This window comes from Cricetulus griseus, chromosome 2 (genome assembly GCF_003668045.3).
Source record: "Cricetulus griseus strain 17A/GY chromosome 2, alternate assembly CriGri-PICRH-1.0, whole genome shotgun sequence".
Taxonomy (NCBI): Eukaryota; Metazoa; Chordata; class Mammalia; order Rodentia; family Cricetidae; genus Cricetulus; species Cricetulus griseus.
The window spans coordinates 393,451,614-393,470,284 of record NC_048595.1 but is presented as its reverse complement, the minus strand read 5'-3'; the positions used below and the strand labels follow the sequence as shown (position 1 = coordinate 393,470,284).

The 18,671-nt window shown below is 42.5% G+C and overlaps 1 long non-coding RNA gene across 6 annotated transcripts in view; it reads right to left on the bottom strand.

Moving 5' to 3' along the window:
- LOC103158729 overlaps positions 1-17,018 on the bottom strand; it is a 94,164-nt gene extending 77,146 nt beyond the window's left edge. For all 6 annotated transcript variants that reach the window (XR_003481414.2, XR_003481415.2, XR_003481413.2 and 3 more), the window contains exons 1-2: positions 16,963-17,018; positions 8,023-8,107 (exon numbers count right to left, since the gene is read on the bottom strand). This is a non-coding gene — a long non-coding RNA (uncharacterized LOC103158729). The remainder of the gene's footprint in view (positions 1-8,022; positions 8,108-16,962) is intronic.
- Between the last annotated feature and the right edge of the window lie 1,653 nt (positions 17,019-18,671).

Sequence of the window (18,671 nt, the reverse complement as noted above, 5' to 3'; positions counted from 1 at the left end):
TATCTGCTTGTTTCAGTTCATTTCTTCCTTCCCAAAAGGCTTAGCGTGTCAAGGAAACTGACAGCTCGTTTTTCAAGAACTTGGACGTGTTAGAGTTGGCAAGAATGAGCCTGTCTCCTTCATGAAGGCTGCCTCCCTGGTCCTTGATTCAGTTTCATTTAACCATACAAATATTCACCATTTGACTCAGGTATAAAGGACCAGACAGGATGCCCTAGGGAAGGAGTGTGACACAATTCCTGCCATCAGAAGCAGTAGTATGGAGATACATTACACAAATGCCTACAAAACAAAGTACCATGAAGGACCGTGAAGGATGCTGGCAGTGCTAAGTGGGAGTGTCCTGGAAGAGGAAACTTCTGCTGCTGGAGGATGAGGCGTCACATCTGTGAGCAGTGCTGGAGTCAGAGCATCTGTATCTTCCTAACTTATCCTGAAGTGGGGTCTCAGCTGGAAAATGGGCAAATCGATCTGCCATCCTATGTCAAAGAGTTAGGTTGAGGGATTACATCAAATGTTCTGTGTGAGCTTCCTCAGTGCAATCCCCAGAAAGCAGCATGGGCTTGGCAAACATTAGCTTCTTTTGCTTTGATGATAGCTTTGGTTTGCTCCCAGAGTTAGAAGGTACAGAGGCTGAGAGTGAATAGTGGGGGTAGATACTTTTGACAGGGAGAGCTTGAGACAGCACAAAAGTGGGAAAAACATTTTTCTCAGAAAAGAGCTAATAGTCAAATTTTGTAGTAGGGAAGTAAAAAGAGATGGGCAAGGAAAGGTGTGCTGGGGCCACCCCAAAGGGATGTGGTGTCTGAAGGGGCAGAATGGGTGAGTAAGCCTGGGATTTGGAGCTATGTGTCTTGGGTCCCAACTGTTTCCATCATAAAGTAGTGCTGGTGTTGAGTCTGCACTGAGATCTGTCACTGTCAGAGAGGGCTGATGAGAGAGCCATTGCCATAGTCCTTTCCTGCAGGCTAAAGGCTTCAGCTCCTAGGAAGCAAGTATAATTGTGCCTGGCACACAGTGAAAACCCAATAAACACTAACAGCCTCTCCTCAGCCTGCCACCCTATTCATCACAGAGGGCCATGGCCAGAGGGCATGCCACACACATCCCAAACACAGGAAACTAAGCCTGCCTTCACAGGTCGAGCAAACTCATGAGACTCAGAATGCTCCAAAACTCTTTGTGCACATTGACACGGTGCCCTCAGTGGAAAATTCCACAGCCGGGAACTTTGTTTCATGCACAAAGTTATTCTTAAATTTTGTAAAGCTACCTCTGACAAATGTGTAAAGATATATGACACCTACATGAATTTCATGTTTGGTTTTGTCCCATCCCTAAACTGTTTCATTATGGATATGCAAATATGCCAGAATCCAAAGTATGCAAATTCTGGAACATTTTAGATGAAGGTACCTGGACCTGGACCTGGACCTGGACCTGGACCTGGACCTGGACCTGGACCTGGACCTAACCCTAAATGGGTCTCTCAGGTCTGAGAAACAGATCAAACTATTCAGCTGACTGTCCTAGTCTGTGGTTTCTTAGAAAAGGATGAAGAGATGTAACCTTCCACTTCCTGTTCTTTGGCTGATGGTCAGAGGCGGTCTGAATCCCAGCTAACACACAGATCCCCTGAGGGTCAGTCCATGAGCTTCTTTGGGGCTTTTACAATGGAGGACCACATATTCTGATCTTGAGTGAGAGTTTCTGAGCACTGTTCCTACTCCAACCACCAAGAGAAGTTAGACTACAAAGAGGACCCAAGGGTCGCCACACAAATCTTTGAAGATTCATACAAACTGCAGCCATTTCCCTCTGTTTGCTCAAGATGGTGACAGCACAAAAATTGCATCCTCAGAATGTTTGGTGTAAAGGAGCCAGACTCGTGTTTAACGAACATCCATGTATAACCCTAGCGAATGCAGATTTGATAACATGAAGACAATATTAGAACTGCCCAGGAACGGAGTGCATGATTCCATCCAAAAGAATTAGTTTTCACTAGAGATACTGAAGAAAGGACTTGAGGACCTCTGTCAACTATTTTGCAGGTGGGATTTCTGCACTGAGAGATGGTGGGATAGACAGAGGGGTCTGTCCTTGATTAACACTCACCAATGTTGCTTCTGCTCCTTCCATGGCCCAAACTCTTAAATATTTTCATTTTTTTTCATAGAAACCCAGAGAGTTAAATGGTTCTGTTTTTAAGATTATACAAAGCATCCTGGGAATCAGACAGCTCAACCTCACTATATTTTTTATTTATTTATATTCTTTTGTAGCTAAAGGGACTGGAGCACAGTTGCTAGTTGCTTTTAAGGTCACATGGTTAGCAAGAGGCAGTACAGCAACATAAGCTCTTTCCATCAGTTCTCCCCATCCTATCTATCCATCCTATACATACATCATGTTGATGATACTCCGAAGCCACAGCTCTGATTTGTTGGGAGCATGAAGGTCCTTGCATCCAGGGAAACCAGCAATGTTAAGCACACAGGATTGTCCTCTCAAAGGACATAAAACCTATTCTTCCACCCAGAAGGCTGGGGATTGGAAGTTATTAACAGCCTGGTGACCTGTGTTATCTGTTGGGCCAGGTCATATCAAGCTCTCACAACCTGGACCGAAGGTGGCTAGGAATCTAAATGACTCTTACATTACCTGTACAGCAGCCAGGGGCTCCCTAATAGTCTAAATGGCCCTAACATTATCTGTATGGGGGAGCCTTAGCCTTCCCCAAGCTACCACAACCAGCACCAGAGGTGGCCAATAGCCCAAATGACCCTGGCACTATCTATATGATGGAGACCACACCTTAGGCCCTTAAGCTAATACAGCCTATTTCTAGAACCCATCTTCTCAAAAAAAAAAATGACATATACTTTGAGTTGAGTTTCAATGTAATTATGCCTCCTTATGCACTGGCAATTGTATTACACTGGGAGACTATTTCCCAAATTGCACCACGTTTAAGTATGCTGGCAAAAAAACTGCCTGACACCAGATTCCCTACATTTGATTCAGCTTAAGTCAGGCTGAATTGGGTTTCTTACCTCTTTATGGATCATTTCACTGTTGGCTGTGATGCCTCACACACATGCATACACACATACATACACACACACATACATACACACATACATACACACACAAACACAATATGCCTCACACACATACATATGCCACACACATATGCCACACACACACACACACACACACACACACAATATGCCTCACACACAAACATACACACACACACACACAATCCACTCCACACACCATACATCATGTACACATACGCACCACACATACAACATACAACACACACACAAAACACACACCACACACACAACACACACACACAACACACACGCACACACATACACACCACACACAACACACAAACCACACACACACTACACACACACACCACACACCACACACACATACCAACACACACCATGTACACATATGCACCACACATACACCACATAACACACACACAACACACACATAACACACATAACACACATACATACACACCACACACACCACACAGAACACACAACATACACACCACACACATAATACATACACAACACACACAACACACACCATGCACACATATGCACCACACACACAACACACATGCACCATACACACAACACACACACAACACAACACACACAACACACACTCAACACATATACCACACCACACACACACACACATACCACATACAACACACCCCCACATACTCACCACCACACAACACACACACACCACATACCACACACACACCACACACACACCACACACATACCACACGCACACCACACATACCACACACACACACCACACGTACACCATACATACCACACACAAGACATACACAACACACAGACACATCACACACACTCATACCATACACACATACCACACACACCACACACACAACAAAGACGCACCCCACAACTCACACACAACAAACATGCAACACACATACAACATACACACAACACGCCACACACACTGATCATGTCACGCTGCATTTTAACATGTGCTAAAGCTACTGTGTTCTTTGAGCCTATACTTGGAATTCTCTATTGCAACATTTACGACTAGGTGTTGGGGCCAGAGGAATGGCTCGGTGGATAAGAGCACTGGCTGCTCTTGCAGAGGACTAGGTTTCATTCCCAGCAACCACATGGCTGCTCATAATCACCTGTAACTCCAGTTCTAGGGGACCTAATGCCCTCTTCTGACCTCCTCAGGAACCTGGCAAAGCCACATACATTTGTGCAGGCAAAATATCCATACACAATAATACGCACACATACATATATATACTAAAACATCAGGTCTTGATATTTATCTCCTATTATAACCTCTCAGTACTAGCTATTTCTATATTCTACATATTCTATGTTTTAAAGCTATATGTATGCTAAACATGGTAGGTTTGCTAAAAAAAAATAATAATTACAATTCTTGGACTATTTCTTGCCCTTTCTTCCTTGGAATGGTTTTCCTGCCCATCTGGTGTTGAGCAGTGTGTGACAAACCTCAGAATTACTAGTTGCTATTGTGGGAACTTCTTGCTACATCTAGAGGAAAGCCAGTGTTTTTCTAAGTGTCTATAGTCAGCCTCAGAAATCAATCCCTGCCTCCTGTTGCCATGCCCTGGGTGCTTCCCTCCCCTTGCTCGGGGGCTGGATTCGGTGATCCACCTTTAATAGCTTCAGTGGAAACAAGGAGGTGTCACTTCTAAGTCAGTTATAAAAAGACTGTAACTTCTGACTCCGGGAATTCTCTGGGAAGCGTGCCACTGTGTTATAAGAAACTTTTAGAGAGAGGTATGTGGCAAGAAAAATGACACTCTATCAGACAGACAGTGGGGACATAAGGTCTGCCCAAAGTGTGGAGATGACTACAATGTCAGCCAACTTAACTTCAGCCTATGGGACCTTGAGCCTAAAGCAGCCATGTGCTTAGATTCCTTTATGCCAAAAAGGGGAAACAGCGTTGGTTGTTATAAGGTGTAATCTTGGGAGGGGTGACCTATTACTCAGTGATGGATGAGCAGTACAGTGGGAGGACCTTTCTTTTAATTCTCATGACAGTTTACAGTTCTGTAAGTCAGGTGGATTATTGTTTTGGAATGGGAAAGTTTTATCTGATCCTTCCTGAGCTCTTTAGGGCTCTGTGGCAAGCTATTGACTTTGATGGTGACTTCAGGATCCTGAATGGCCCTATTCACATCTAATGGCTAGTACTCAGGGGCTAGGAACACCGCCTCACCACAGTCACTTGACAACTTCAACAACTTAACTCGGGTTGCTCTCCTAGGGTATGTCAGCAAGAAAGTGAGCACCAGCATACAAAAGCTTTTCAAGCCTCTGTGATACCCACTATGCTAATGTCCTTTTGGCCAAAGTGAGTCACATGACCAGCACATGCTCAGAGCATAGCAACGTAGATGAGCCCCCATTGAAGGGGTGATCTGCAATCTCAAATTATAAGAATTAGGATGGAGAGCCAGGTGGTGTTGGCACACACCTTTAATCCCAGTACTCAGGAGGCAGAAGCAGGTGGATATCTGTGAGTTCAAGGCCAGCCTGGACCATACAGGGAAACACTGTCTCAAAAAAACCAAACTAATAAAAGAATAAAGGAATGGGCACGGCTAAACCCAACTAAGACTCCTAGCAATATCAGATCTGTCTAGTGTACTGGCCCATCTCCTGTGACCAGATTGGTGCCTAGCCCAGTTGTCATCAGAGAGGCTTTATCTACCAATGGATAGGCTTTGTATGGACATTTTCCCCTCACAGAACTTTTGCTAATATACTATTTGTTTCTGATTTTGTTTTATGGGTTTTCTGTATGTGCAAATGTGTGTGTTGGTTGGTGTCTGTGTCTATGTTTTTTTATGCTTCTCTTTGGCCGTTTTTTGTTAATTTTGTCCTATTCTGGTTTGTTTTTATGTTATCTAATTTTATTTTGTTATTATCATTTTTAGTTGCTTGTTTCTGTTCTAATGAGAGAGAAAGAAAGGGTGTGGATTCAGGTGGGTGGAGAGTGGAGCAGGATCTGGGAAGAGTTGGGGGAGGAGAAATCTTGATCAGAATATACTGTATAAAAAAATCTATTTTCAATTTTTAAAAAGCACAACAAAACAGCATCACAGAGAATTGTTCTCCTTGTTCTCCACTACTACAATGTTTTGTCCCAAATTCCTTTTTGCAGAGGAGAAATCTGGTTCTCTTGAGTAGGGCTTGCACAGGCGCACTCAGCCAGTGACATAATCAGAACCATGCAGTCCTTTCTCTCCAAATCACATCCCATGAATTTCATCACATGCCATTTCCCTCTCTTTCCCTCTGGCCCCTCATAGCCACTTTATTTCTTCTGTAGAAAAAGCCCTGAATCCACCCATGAGAACAGCACAGGAGAAACACAATCTCTGTGGGCGTTCTCCGTCCCTTGCAAAATCGAAGAGGCCAGCTTGGATTAGTGAGTTAGACCACTAGGCATTTTGAGTATGTGGGAACTCACAAATCCAAACACATCATGGTAACTAAAAACTAACCCTGAAGGGCAATCAGGAAATCTCCTTGATGGAGGAGAATATCCACTCACCCCTTTTGATGACACTTGGGCATTTGTGGTTGTCTTAGTTTGTGTTTTTATTGCTGTGAAGAGACACCATGACCAAGGCAACTCTTATTAAAGAAAACATTACATTGAGGGGGCTCACTTACAGTTTCAGAGGGTCAGTTCATTATCATTACAACAGGGAGCATGGCAGTGTGCAGGCAGACATGATGCTGGAGTTGAGAGTGCTACATCTTGCAGGCAACAGGAAGTTGACTGACTGTCACACTGAGTGAAGCTTGAGAACAAGACCTCAAAGCTCACCCCCAACACACTTGCTCCAACAAGGCCACACCTCCTAGTAGTGCCGCTCTTTTCATGGGCCATTCTCTTTCAAACTACCATAGTGGTCTACATTGCCTTAATATTCTTAGCAAACTTTCCTGCTGTTAAAAAGCTTCTGCTGCTGTGGGCTCCTCTGAGAGACATCTTGGCATTTGTGTGGTGTTTTGCATTTATACACAGTATTTTCAAGCACATATATTTGATCCTATTTTGTGAACTGGAAACTGAAGCCCAGAGAGGTTATAAAATCCTCTTGAGGTTAAGATGCTCATGGGCTCAGCATGAAAAATAGTTGGTCTCAATAATAAAAACCCAGAGACTAATATTGGGATTCAAGTTGAAGGTCAGAGAAGCAAAGCGTGCAGCCACTGGAGAGTTCTCACCTCTACCAATGCTCAAACCAAAGGGGCAATCTTGTCCTCTGATTACATCTCCAGACTGCACTATTCCTTAGACTGCCCCTGTCTTCACACTAAACCTCAGACTGCCTCAACCTGTTCCTGTCTCCTAGTGCTGGGATTAAAGGCATATCATCCCTAGTGCTGGGATCAAAGGTGTGAGCTCTGTTTTTCTTTTAGACTGTTCACTCTCATGTAGCTCAAGATGGTCGTGAACTCACAGAGATCCATCTACCACTGTCTCTCAAGTGCTGGGATTAAAGGTGTGTACCACCACTGCCTTTCCTTTATAGCTAACTAGTGGCTTAGTGTGTGTGGCTAACTAGTGACTTAGCTCTTCACTCTGATATTCAGGAGAGCTTTATTATATGATAAACAAAATACCACCAGGATTTGGATTGGCTCAGAACACTGGTGCAGCAAGGGTCTTCCTGGGCTATGACAAGGAACTTATTCCCAGCATGCACTGTGCCATGCTGGCCTTACAAGGTGTTCACAAAAAACCAACCAATCAAACAAGCAAAACCCAATAAATGTAAGATACTGCATATCAGGGTACATTCATTGAAGAATGCTATTAGAGACTGATGGTGTAGGGTAGCCCTCAGACCTTGTACATGAGGGAACTGATAGCCACGAAAGCAGAATGCAAAGTATGTAAAATCACATGATGACTTACTTAGGGCCACAGAAGAATCCAGCATTCCAAACTCTGATGTGATGCTCTTTCCCACTCCTCATGAAGACTGTGCTTAAATGTTTACCTAGTAGAGAAAAAATAATTTTGGCTATGTTAATACTCAAACCAGAGCCATAATTTGAATAAAAAATCTTACTTTTAAAAAAAGGGAAAAATACTATCCTGGTTTTGATTCACCTGTGTGCTGTCAAAACCACAAGGTTGGTAACAGCTAGCGTTTCTTGTGTCAAAAATTAACCGCACTTTCTGAAGCACAGTCTAAGATTTTTTTACAGACTTGGAAGTTGAATGTGTTTGAAGATGAAAGTTCTGAGCCTTAGAAGAATAAGTTAGCTTACAGATACTGCTCACTGGTTAAGAGGAGAGACCACAATTTAAAGTTGAGTCTGTCTGACCCTAGACGTGTTCAAAAACCATCTTAAATGTCCTCTGGTTTTTAATCATGGGTGGGTACTGAGTCCCAGCACCAGATTAGGACAACTGAGGCTCACCACTTGTGGGCTAAGTTGTCACCTCCTCTCCCCCCAGTTAGAGATGTGTGACTACTCTGACTGTTGAAACACCTGCCTTCAAGAACCAAGTAACTACTGGATTCCTAGAGGACCCTGCTGACAGAGCAACCAAAAATACTTTAAAAGATATGGAAATCCATACTATACACCCTTGTTACCCAGACTTCAATGACGCTCAAAACCACCTAGGGAGTATTTGCAACAGGCGGCCATGCTGTCATTATACAGTATTGTACTGCCTGGCCCTTCTCAACACACCTACTGAATAGTAATTTGTTTTACATTTGCAAATCCAGCAACTGGCCTTGGCCAACAATAGCATGTCGCTTTCTTGTAAATATTGTCCAATCTGGAGTTATTTCTAATTTGCAAGCCAAATGACTCCTGAATACATAAAGACCTAGAGAATGTGATTCAAATTTGTTGCTGATGGGGCTGGGGAAATGGCTCCGCAACTCAGAGCACATATGTTCTCCCAGAGGACCCAAGTTCAGTTCCCAGCACCCACAGCAAGCAGCTCACAACCACACGTAATCCCAGCTCCAAGGGGATCTGATGCCCTCTTCTGGCCTCCACAGGCACCTGCACACCAAGTGCGCACACCCACACACTCAGGCGCCCAGTGTACATAATTACAAATAAGTCTCCTTAAAAAATTGACTCTGACACAGTTTAGATTATAAAGGTGGTCTCAGCCTTCCTAATGCTGCAACCCTTTAATACAGTTCCTCATGTTGTGGTGACTCCAACCATAAAATTATTTTGCTGCTACTTTGTAATTGTAATTTTGCTATTTGAATTGTGATGTATATATCTGATATGTAGGATATCTGATATGTGACCCCCAAAGGCATTGTAACCCACACACAGGCTGAGAATCACAAAACTTCAGAGATTTAATAGTATGGACCCAAGCCTAACACCACAGCATAGTGTTAAGACCAGGCCACTCCTTGCTCTAACTTATTGGCTTTGGCTCTGTTTTGGAAATGGAGGATGACCTGGCACCTGGATAGATGTGTCAATGACACCATCTTTCCAGCATTGGCCACAAGGCACAGAGTGACAGGTGACTTACTCCTGGAAGTTAAAGGGATGCTACCCTATAAAGTTACAAGGTGAGTCTGCAAGGGTACATGGGCATGTTACAATTATATTGTAACTGTAACTCTTTCACCTGGACTCCATACAGTGATGGATACCTAACCCTGAGATGACAAGAGCCCCTATGGATCCCCCAGTTGACCACCTGCTATGTGCATCAGGCAGAGAACTCTGGACCATACCCAGCTGGGCTGGATCCCCACTGTTGATAAGAGTTCACTCAACTGCCATCTACCTGTCCTCCTCTCTATCTCTCTGGATCTTCTGTCCATCCATCCACTCATCCCTTCATCTGGTTGCAGCTCTGCATCTGGGCTCAACTCCACAGCTTCACTCACAAATCTGACTTGCAATGGCTTGATCCCAGCTACACAGCATCTCCAGCTTCTGCTTATTAGCAAGACAGATTCCACGTGTGTCCCTATCAGCTTGCCTGTTTCTCAGGATTTCTGAAACCTCTTGAGTTCTTTTGTGGCCTCTCAACTCTTTATAGTCACCTATAGAGTGTGTGTGTGTGTGTGTGTGTGTGTGTGTGTGTGTGTGTGTAAATATTTATTAAATATATATTAAATTTAAACATGTTTATGTAGAATATATTACTCTGTATTAATAATATGTAATCTGAGAGTACCTATTAAAAATTAAGATTAGAATAAGAAAAAACTGTGTTTACTTCATCCATGGTTGCCAAGGAAAATGGGACTATCTGGCAAATTTCTACCATTAAATTTCCTATACCTTGGGACTATCAAGGCAGCTCAACAGTTAAGAGCACTTGTTGCTCCCAGCACCCACATGGTGGCTCATAACATCTGTAACTCCAGTTCCAGGGGATCTAACTCCCTCTTCTGGCCTCACAGGACATCAGGCATATACTTGGTGCACAGATATACATGCAGACAAAACATTCATATAAAAGTTTTTTTAAAACAAAATATACATTAAAAATGACAGTACCTTTCAAATCATTCCTGACACTGTGGAAGGACACAGAGGTCTTCATCTACATTTCTGACACATTTCAGGAAATGCTTAGGGAGGCCTCAAGAACATTTAAATAAGTCCACAGAATTGTTTCTTCATGATTCAAAAAAAAAGTGTGCTGCCTTTACTATATACTGGCTAAAAAAAGAAAGAGAAAGCAAGAGGATGCTGGGAGCTCACTGACTGACATGGAATTCTTCTTGAGGTGTGTGTATGAACAGAATAGAATACAGCTTGAATTCTCAGGAGTCTAATTTCAAGTATTCCTCCTACTATGCCTTTATAGTTTGAAAAAGGTAGATGGTCCCAATGCTTTGACATGTCCAGGATGTTAAATAATACACTAGCAGTTAGCTCACAGCTGACAGTGAAACTACAGCCACCACTTCATTCCAGCAAGTTATTTCTACCTTGGAAGAAAACAGCAAGAGTCCAATTTCACTCGCTTTAACCTTTTCTACAGGAAAGCCTGAGAATGTGTCAACAAAAAAGTCATACCAGAACTAAAAGAAAAGCATCTAAAAGTCACTGGACATCATTTCATTTCCTTGCTATCTCTAAGATGTGAAAGTTCTAAGAAATTATTTTAGAAAGATAAATATGAGCAAGAGTGTGTCGAGATGGCGAGAAGCTACTCTCAAGCCTTCGTTCCCTCAGCTCACAATCACAAGCTCTCATGCATTTCCTTGTGAACCTCGACACACACTGCTCTCCTCATTCAGCTGCTGAACATCGAAACTAAAACCATTGTGTCCACACCTTCAACATCCACTTGAGAACTGCTGCAGATGACTGGGGGGCAGAGTGCAGGACCTATGAAAGTTACTATGTGCCCATCCTTTACCTCACACCCAAACTAGATTTCAACTTGAGACTTAGAGTAACCATCTGCTATTAACCTATTTGATGCCACAGTGAATTTGGAATAATGTATCCTATTTATTCACAGTTGGAAACATGGATAAATACACATTTCACTGAAGAGATGCCTTAGGCTTCAGCAACCGAGAAGAGATTCCCTGTTATTTTTTTGTTATGTCATCATTTTGCTGTGAAATATTTTACAGAAATACAATAAAAATTATTTGGTACTTAGCACTGGATTTTGTCATTTGTCACAAGTGTACACACACACACACACACACACACACACACACACACCGTATCCCTTCTCTGTCTTTTCCTCTCACCCCTCCCAAATGTCTACTTTAGGAGAAACTTTCTAAAACACCAGCCACTCAGATTTAACAAGACATACTGTTAATCCTCAGTCTTCAATTTTTATTAGAATCTCTCCAACTTTCTCAGCAGTCTCCTTTGTAGAACTTTTTGTCATTCAGGATCTGTTCTAGAATTCTTCTGGAACTTAGCTTTTACGTTTTCTTAGTTCCCTTTAATGTGAAATGAATCTGCAGCTTTTGTCTTTCATGACAATTAGAGTCTTACCATTATTTTTGAAGAAGTAGGAAAGATGAAAATGTGTAGCTAGATTCAATAAAATTATAATATTGGTTGGTTCAATAATAAAGTGTTTTAACTCAATATTAAGTGTTTTATGCACCTAAGATTTCATATGCAGAACACAAACAGAATCAAACAAAAGGAATGTTTAGAAGCTTGCAGTATTTATGTAAGTCCATAGGTTTCTTTGTAACTGGAGTTACAAAGGGCTCTGCCTAAGATTAAATTGATTGGTGTTTTTTCTGTTGCTTGGAGACCAAACTTATTGATCTAGGCTTCGTTACTTTATAACTAATGTAGAAAGGAAACAAAGAGACCAGGAATAGGAAAAAAAAAAAAAACTACACCAGCTCATGAAGGTTTCAAGGTCATTTACTACCTCAAATGTTCCGAGGGAAATGCACCAGGATAAGAAAAATGGCAATGTCACCTTGCCTTATTAAAATGTCTTAAAGAAGCCAAAATAAGGTTAAAGTATTAATCCATCTTCTTGGTTTAATAAAAGTCTTAACAGGTGAGTGAAGGAACAAGGAGAATGTAAAGAGGGTGAGACAAATCTAAGTCTAAGTTCAAAACAAATGTGTGTATGTGACACAAGATGATTTGTAGCCTGTAAGCAAATACATAAATATAAAAAATTAGGAAAGAATCAATGAAACACCATGCTATTTCTTGTGCACTGAATAGGTAACATTTAGAAAAATCTTGACACTTTTAAGTTAAAAATCAACTTCAAAAAGTCAGACCTGGAGTGAAGAAGTTTCAGAGATAGTGTACACATATATGCTTCCTTTTATGTCTGTATAAGGAGCATTTTATTAAATTGTCAGCATAAATAAGCTTAAGTGCTCGTTGAACATTCTAAGCATCAAGACAGCAGAGGGATATAACTTAATTGGAGGATTTTGTCTTAGTTGTACATAAAATAATAGTGCATTTTACATTAAATGCCTTCTTAGATTAGATGGATATAATCCAATTACAGCTGTTATTTATGAATCAAACTTATCTAACCAAAGGGTTTTGAAGGTGGTGATGCTGAGGAGTTGGCACAACAAACACACAGACATATCTGAGCAGTGGCTGTATTGATGGGAAGTTGAGTCAGTGGTCACAGTAGATGTTTCAAAGCCCAGCAAGCCTTCACTTGTGTGGTGACTAAGCAAGGGTGACTATATCGAGAGATGATCTGTAGTCCATAAGGTTAAGATATCTTTATTCAGACAAACACCAGCCAAACGCAAGCCAGAGCGTGCCAGGGACCACAAGGCAGGCAGGCCAGAGAGAAGGGGCTTCCATGTGCCTTGCAGCCCCTTAAAAACCTATTAAAAACCTTATTAAACCTTAAAAACCACAGGCATGGTCAGGGACACCTGTAGCCAGCCCTTAGGAGGCGTGGTTATGGTGTCACCCTACAGGTAACAGACAAAAAAGTCAAGCAAAGGGAAACAGCGCTTAGAGATGGTTTGGAGAGAGAGCTGTGCTGGTCTTTTCAAGTTAGCCTATAGCCATTGTTCCCATTTGGGCTAATTCTATGTGCTGGTTATGCCCGTCAGCCCAGCAGCTATAGCCTCCATCCCCTGAGTTGTTTCTATGTTATCGGTGTGCTTGTATTCTCACTACTTCATACCATAAACCCATAACCCAAGGGAGAGCCACACCCCTGAGTCCTCCATAACACCAACAAATGCTAAAAGTATAGTAGTCAACAAGGAGACACCCTCTACTGTGAACACCAAATTCAGTCAGGCATGGCTCAGCCTGCCTTTGCCAAAGATGCCAAGGAGCCTGATGACTTCCTAATCTCAATTCATACTCATTGCTTGCCTTTTGGCAAACACTGAGCTGAACTCCTTCTTCCAGTATATAGCCATGGCTGGGGTTCTGGTGCTGTGTCTTCCTCAGGCATTTGGCTTCCAGTCTGCTTCAGATCCAGTCAACCCCCACAAGCACTTCTGGGCATCTCCAGCAGGTGGCTCAGCTACGCTTCATAACACCTCTCTTCTGACTGATTGCAAAGGCAAGTCGAGGTAAGGTGGGTTGCTGGTGCCAGGGTGGCCCAACCTATGAATGCCTGGCTATTCTAGGGAAATTAGGACTGGCCCTAGAGTAGAGTGGGCACAATGTTCATTTTCCTGGTCAACTAAAAGCATGGGAGCAGGCCTGTGGGCTTGCGAAGCCACTTTGGAAATACCATTATCCAACTAGCTCAGGTTTTGTTACACCTTCTATGTGTAGGCTTTCCAAGTAAAAGCCTACCCATGGACTGGCTTGCTAGTTTTCATCTTAAGCCCAAAAGTTAATGTTTATCAGCCCAATATTATTAATTACTACATCTGCCTTTATGCCGGGCCCTCTTGGGAGCCTCCACAGTCCCCACAGGCACAGGCCTCTGAGGAGCTCCGTGGGCATGCCCACACATGGCCTGATTTCAGGGCTGTTCCACTAAACAAGATGCTGTCTGTCCTCAGTGAGGGAAAGACAGCATTTATGACGAGTTGTTTCCCTCAACTATTCAATTTAAAAGGGATCATTTTGTGTTGATAATGCATTAAAAAGTCTAAGACAACACAGGTGTGAGAAAACCAGTATAAGAAAGGCGGTTTATCTAATGCCCACAGGGTCATCCTAGGAGAATTAAGGTTTTCACCTCATTTTGGAGATGCATATTTTTAAGGTAATGTAATGAATTCCTGCTCTGGGCAATCTCTCACGGTGGAGACTTGTCATGAATAAAACAATAACATTTACGTGGTTTTGAAATTGCTCAGACACGCAGTTATTTACTTTGTGAGTTAAAACACTGCCTCTGGATTGAGGCGTGCAGTGGCTTCCATAAGTGAAGCTTATGTCAAAAGAACGAAGGGCTTTGCAGGGAGTTGCTTCTCCTGCTGTTTAACAGAGCTCAGCGTTCTACAAGAGCGGCTGATCACAGCTCGCTTCCATGAGTGAGACAGCAAACTACACAAATCTGTCCACTAAACCCATTAAGTCAAGAAATTAAATAAGAATTGGGTATGGTAGGGTTTCAGGGAGGAAACCTCGGAAATCTACGGGACCTCCTGTAGTAGTTCAGTACTTATCCCTAGCATAGGTGTGGACTTTGGGAGCAATTCCATTTAGAGGAATATTCCCTGAGCCAAGACACATGGGGGTGGGCCTAGGCCCTATCCCAAAGGATACAGTAGACTCTGATGACCCCCTATGGAAGGCCTCACCATCCAGGTGGAGCAGAAAGGATATGTGATAGGTAGGGTTTTAGTTGGGGAGGTGGTAGGGGAGGACGGGAGGGAGAAGGGAACTGGGATTGTCATGTAAAACAATCTTGTTTCTAATTCAAATTTTAAAAATCTGCAAAAAAAAAAAAAAAAAAAAAAACTTCCTCAGAATACATGCTTTACAATAAAAGCCGAGTTCAAATGTTAAAAAAAAAAAAGAATTGGGTATGGTAAATAGAGAAAGGAAGGCTTATTTTTAAACTGAATTTTCTAGCAGATCACAGTCAAGGCAGCCGACTCTCTAACCCCCTCTTCTGGGAACTATCAGTATTGTGTGTTTGGAAAAAAAAGATTTTTTAAAAATGGGTTATGTTTTATTTTAAGAATTCCAATATTTTCCTTTTAACTTCAGCCATAGTTTTCCCATGATTATCTTGATTTCATAATCTCTTCTTAGCCTCTGGAGAAGTAGTGAATTATTCATCTCTGACTTACAATTATTGAGACTAATTAAAAAGCTAAATCTTTTAGAGAGATTAATACAGGCAGAGACTGAGAAATCACTCAGTTTTCCATTGTTTCATTTTGCTTTGATAACCAGACTTGCTCAGATAAATAATATTCAGTGATTCATTAATCTAGACAACATTCACCTGAGGAAATCAAACAGCTTTTACCTGTCCCTGATCAACAAGCCGCTTCCCTTTCTCGCCCTTGGCCTCCATACCCACCCCTTCCCATCTAGAGAGAATCCACATTCCTTTCCAGTCAGTCAGTGCCACTCTTCCCTGATCCCACAGTTCAGCATCTTAAACTGTCTTGGTGAGTGAGCTAAGCCTTGACACCAAGCCATAAACAGGTTGCCAACTGTAACCCTCCTGGGACACTGCGGCTAAATTCCATGTACACGATGTACATTTCAAAGGCTGGGCAGAACGCTCCCATGTTCATGATTTCATTTCAAACGGATCCTTGTAATAAACGGCCCATGGCCATGGCCTGCAATTGCCATACCAGACCTGTGAGTAGCCACTGACTCACTTCACAGCAGCACCAAGCTCCGGGCCTTCTGGCATTTCCTTGACTTTGTGCAGCATGCAGCCAGCCTCCTCTGCTTCATATGACCCAGAGGACACAAACAAGGCCATCCATTCAAGAGCCAAAACCTCATTGTTACTCTCCTCTCAAAATCAGCATGCCCAGCATGTACCCTTAGAAAGAGCCTTCTTCAAAATCTCTCACCTGTCATTGCCATATAGTCCACCTTTGAAATTTCGCTAGGGCAAGATTAGTTTTTATGATATAGCTTTACACTAAAATAAATTATTTTCCTAGGAGGATTCATTGGAACTAACGCTGCTACTCACTTCAAAGTCACACTAGTTTTTACTGCTCTCAAATCATAGTTAAAACGCATGTGGATGTGGATGTGAACAGGTTCGGGTGCATATGTGTAGAGGCAGAAGACAACCTAAAATGTCATCTACCTTTTTCTTTTAGTGACAGAGTTTTTCATTGGCCTCAACTCACCAAGAAAGCCAGCTTGGTTGGCTACTGTCTTAGGGTTTCCATTGCTATGAAGAGACACTATGACTACAGCAACCCTTACACAGAAAGTTTCATTGGTGGGGTTCACTTACAGTTTCAGAGGTTTAGTTCATTATCATCATGGCGGGAAACATGACAGCATCCAGGCAGACATGGCGCTGGAAGAGTAGCTGAGAGTCCTATATCTTGCAGGCAACAGGAAGTCGATTGAGACACTGGGTGGTATCCTGAGCATAGGAAACCTCAAAGCCCGCCCCCACAGTGACACACTTCCTCCAACAAGGCCATAGCCACTCCAACAAAGCCACACCTCCTAACAGTGCACTCCTTTTGAGATTATGGGGGCCAATTACAATCAAACTACCACAGCTTGTGGGCAACTAGCATCCACTTGTCTCTGCCTCCTTAGTGCTGGAATTACACCTGGCTTGTTTTGTTTACATGATTTCTAGGGTTCTTCGTGCCTCTGTGGCTAGTCTTTTACTGCCTGGGCTATCTCAGAAGCCCAGATTGTATTTGAAACTCTATGTTTTGGATTCAGGCTGCCTGGCTCTGAGACTTTAAAGTATTTCTATACAATCGACAAAGTCTGGAAAGCTGTGTGAATATGGTTAAAATTTAAAGGAATAAACAGGTCAGTGCTAAGTTTCAATTTGAGAGCACTCAGGAACCTGCAAGCTTATAGCTATTACTTTCTAATGTTCTTTATTAGAAAACAGGGTAGGACTCTGGTCTTTCAGGAACTGGTTTCTTATTCTAATCCCCAGTCCAGGCCCAGCCCCAGCCCTACTCCACCCCAGTGGCCTCTAACAGGAATCCCTCACACACGAGTCCTCTGAACACCTGCTCCCAAATGCTAGTTGGCTTGATTGCAGCTCTTGCTATCCACACAGTAGTCAGAAGATAAAGAAAAACATGAATACTTAGAGCAACACACACTACTCTTTGAAAGCAATTTAACTTTCAAAGTTAAGCTGGGGGAGAAAGTGCCCAGCTTTTTCCTCTTGACAGCTTTACACTTTAATCTCATGAAGAAGTATCTACCTGAGACCAGCAAACACATCTTCACCAAGTAAATGTAAATGGACCAGGTGTTCAGCTTCAGCTTGGAGGGCAGGTTGTGGGAAGGAAGTTAAAAGATGTGAAGGACATAATAAAGATAAAATATCTGGAGTAGCCTGCACCAACCAGGGGGATAAATAAGCATTACACTAACAAATCCGTGAGCTGGCTCTCAAAAAGACATAAAATACTTTAACCTCTAATGATTGATCATGGGACTGGAAAGAAATCAAACGTCCATCAATAACATGATGAGTGGTGTTCTAGTCACCCACTCAACACTATTAATAGAGGATGAAAAATCTCCACCTGCATGTAATACACACAGCAGCCAAGGATGCCATTAAAAAGAAATGTGTGTGGCCGCCCTTGGCCACCACTAAGTCGGAGTATCGGGCGAAAGCCTGGAGATTTGTATGAACGACAAGATGCCCGGTCTGCTTTCTGAGAGACTGTCTCTCACCTTTATTGTGGAGAAGCCTTATATACAAACTTACAAAAACCCCAGGTCAAAGGGTTCACAACAGGATATTGATCCCAGCGGCATGAGGTCAGGAAAACAGGACGTACCTGTAGTTATGCTGGAAAACAACTCTTAGGGATCCCATGGGGGCTGAGTTCCAATATGTGTGTGTGTGTGTATAGCTTATATTTATTTAAAATGCCAAACACAAGCAAAGTAACCTATAATATTAGAAACACAGGTAATGACTACTTTGGGGAAGAAAGATGACTTTTA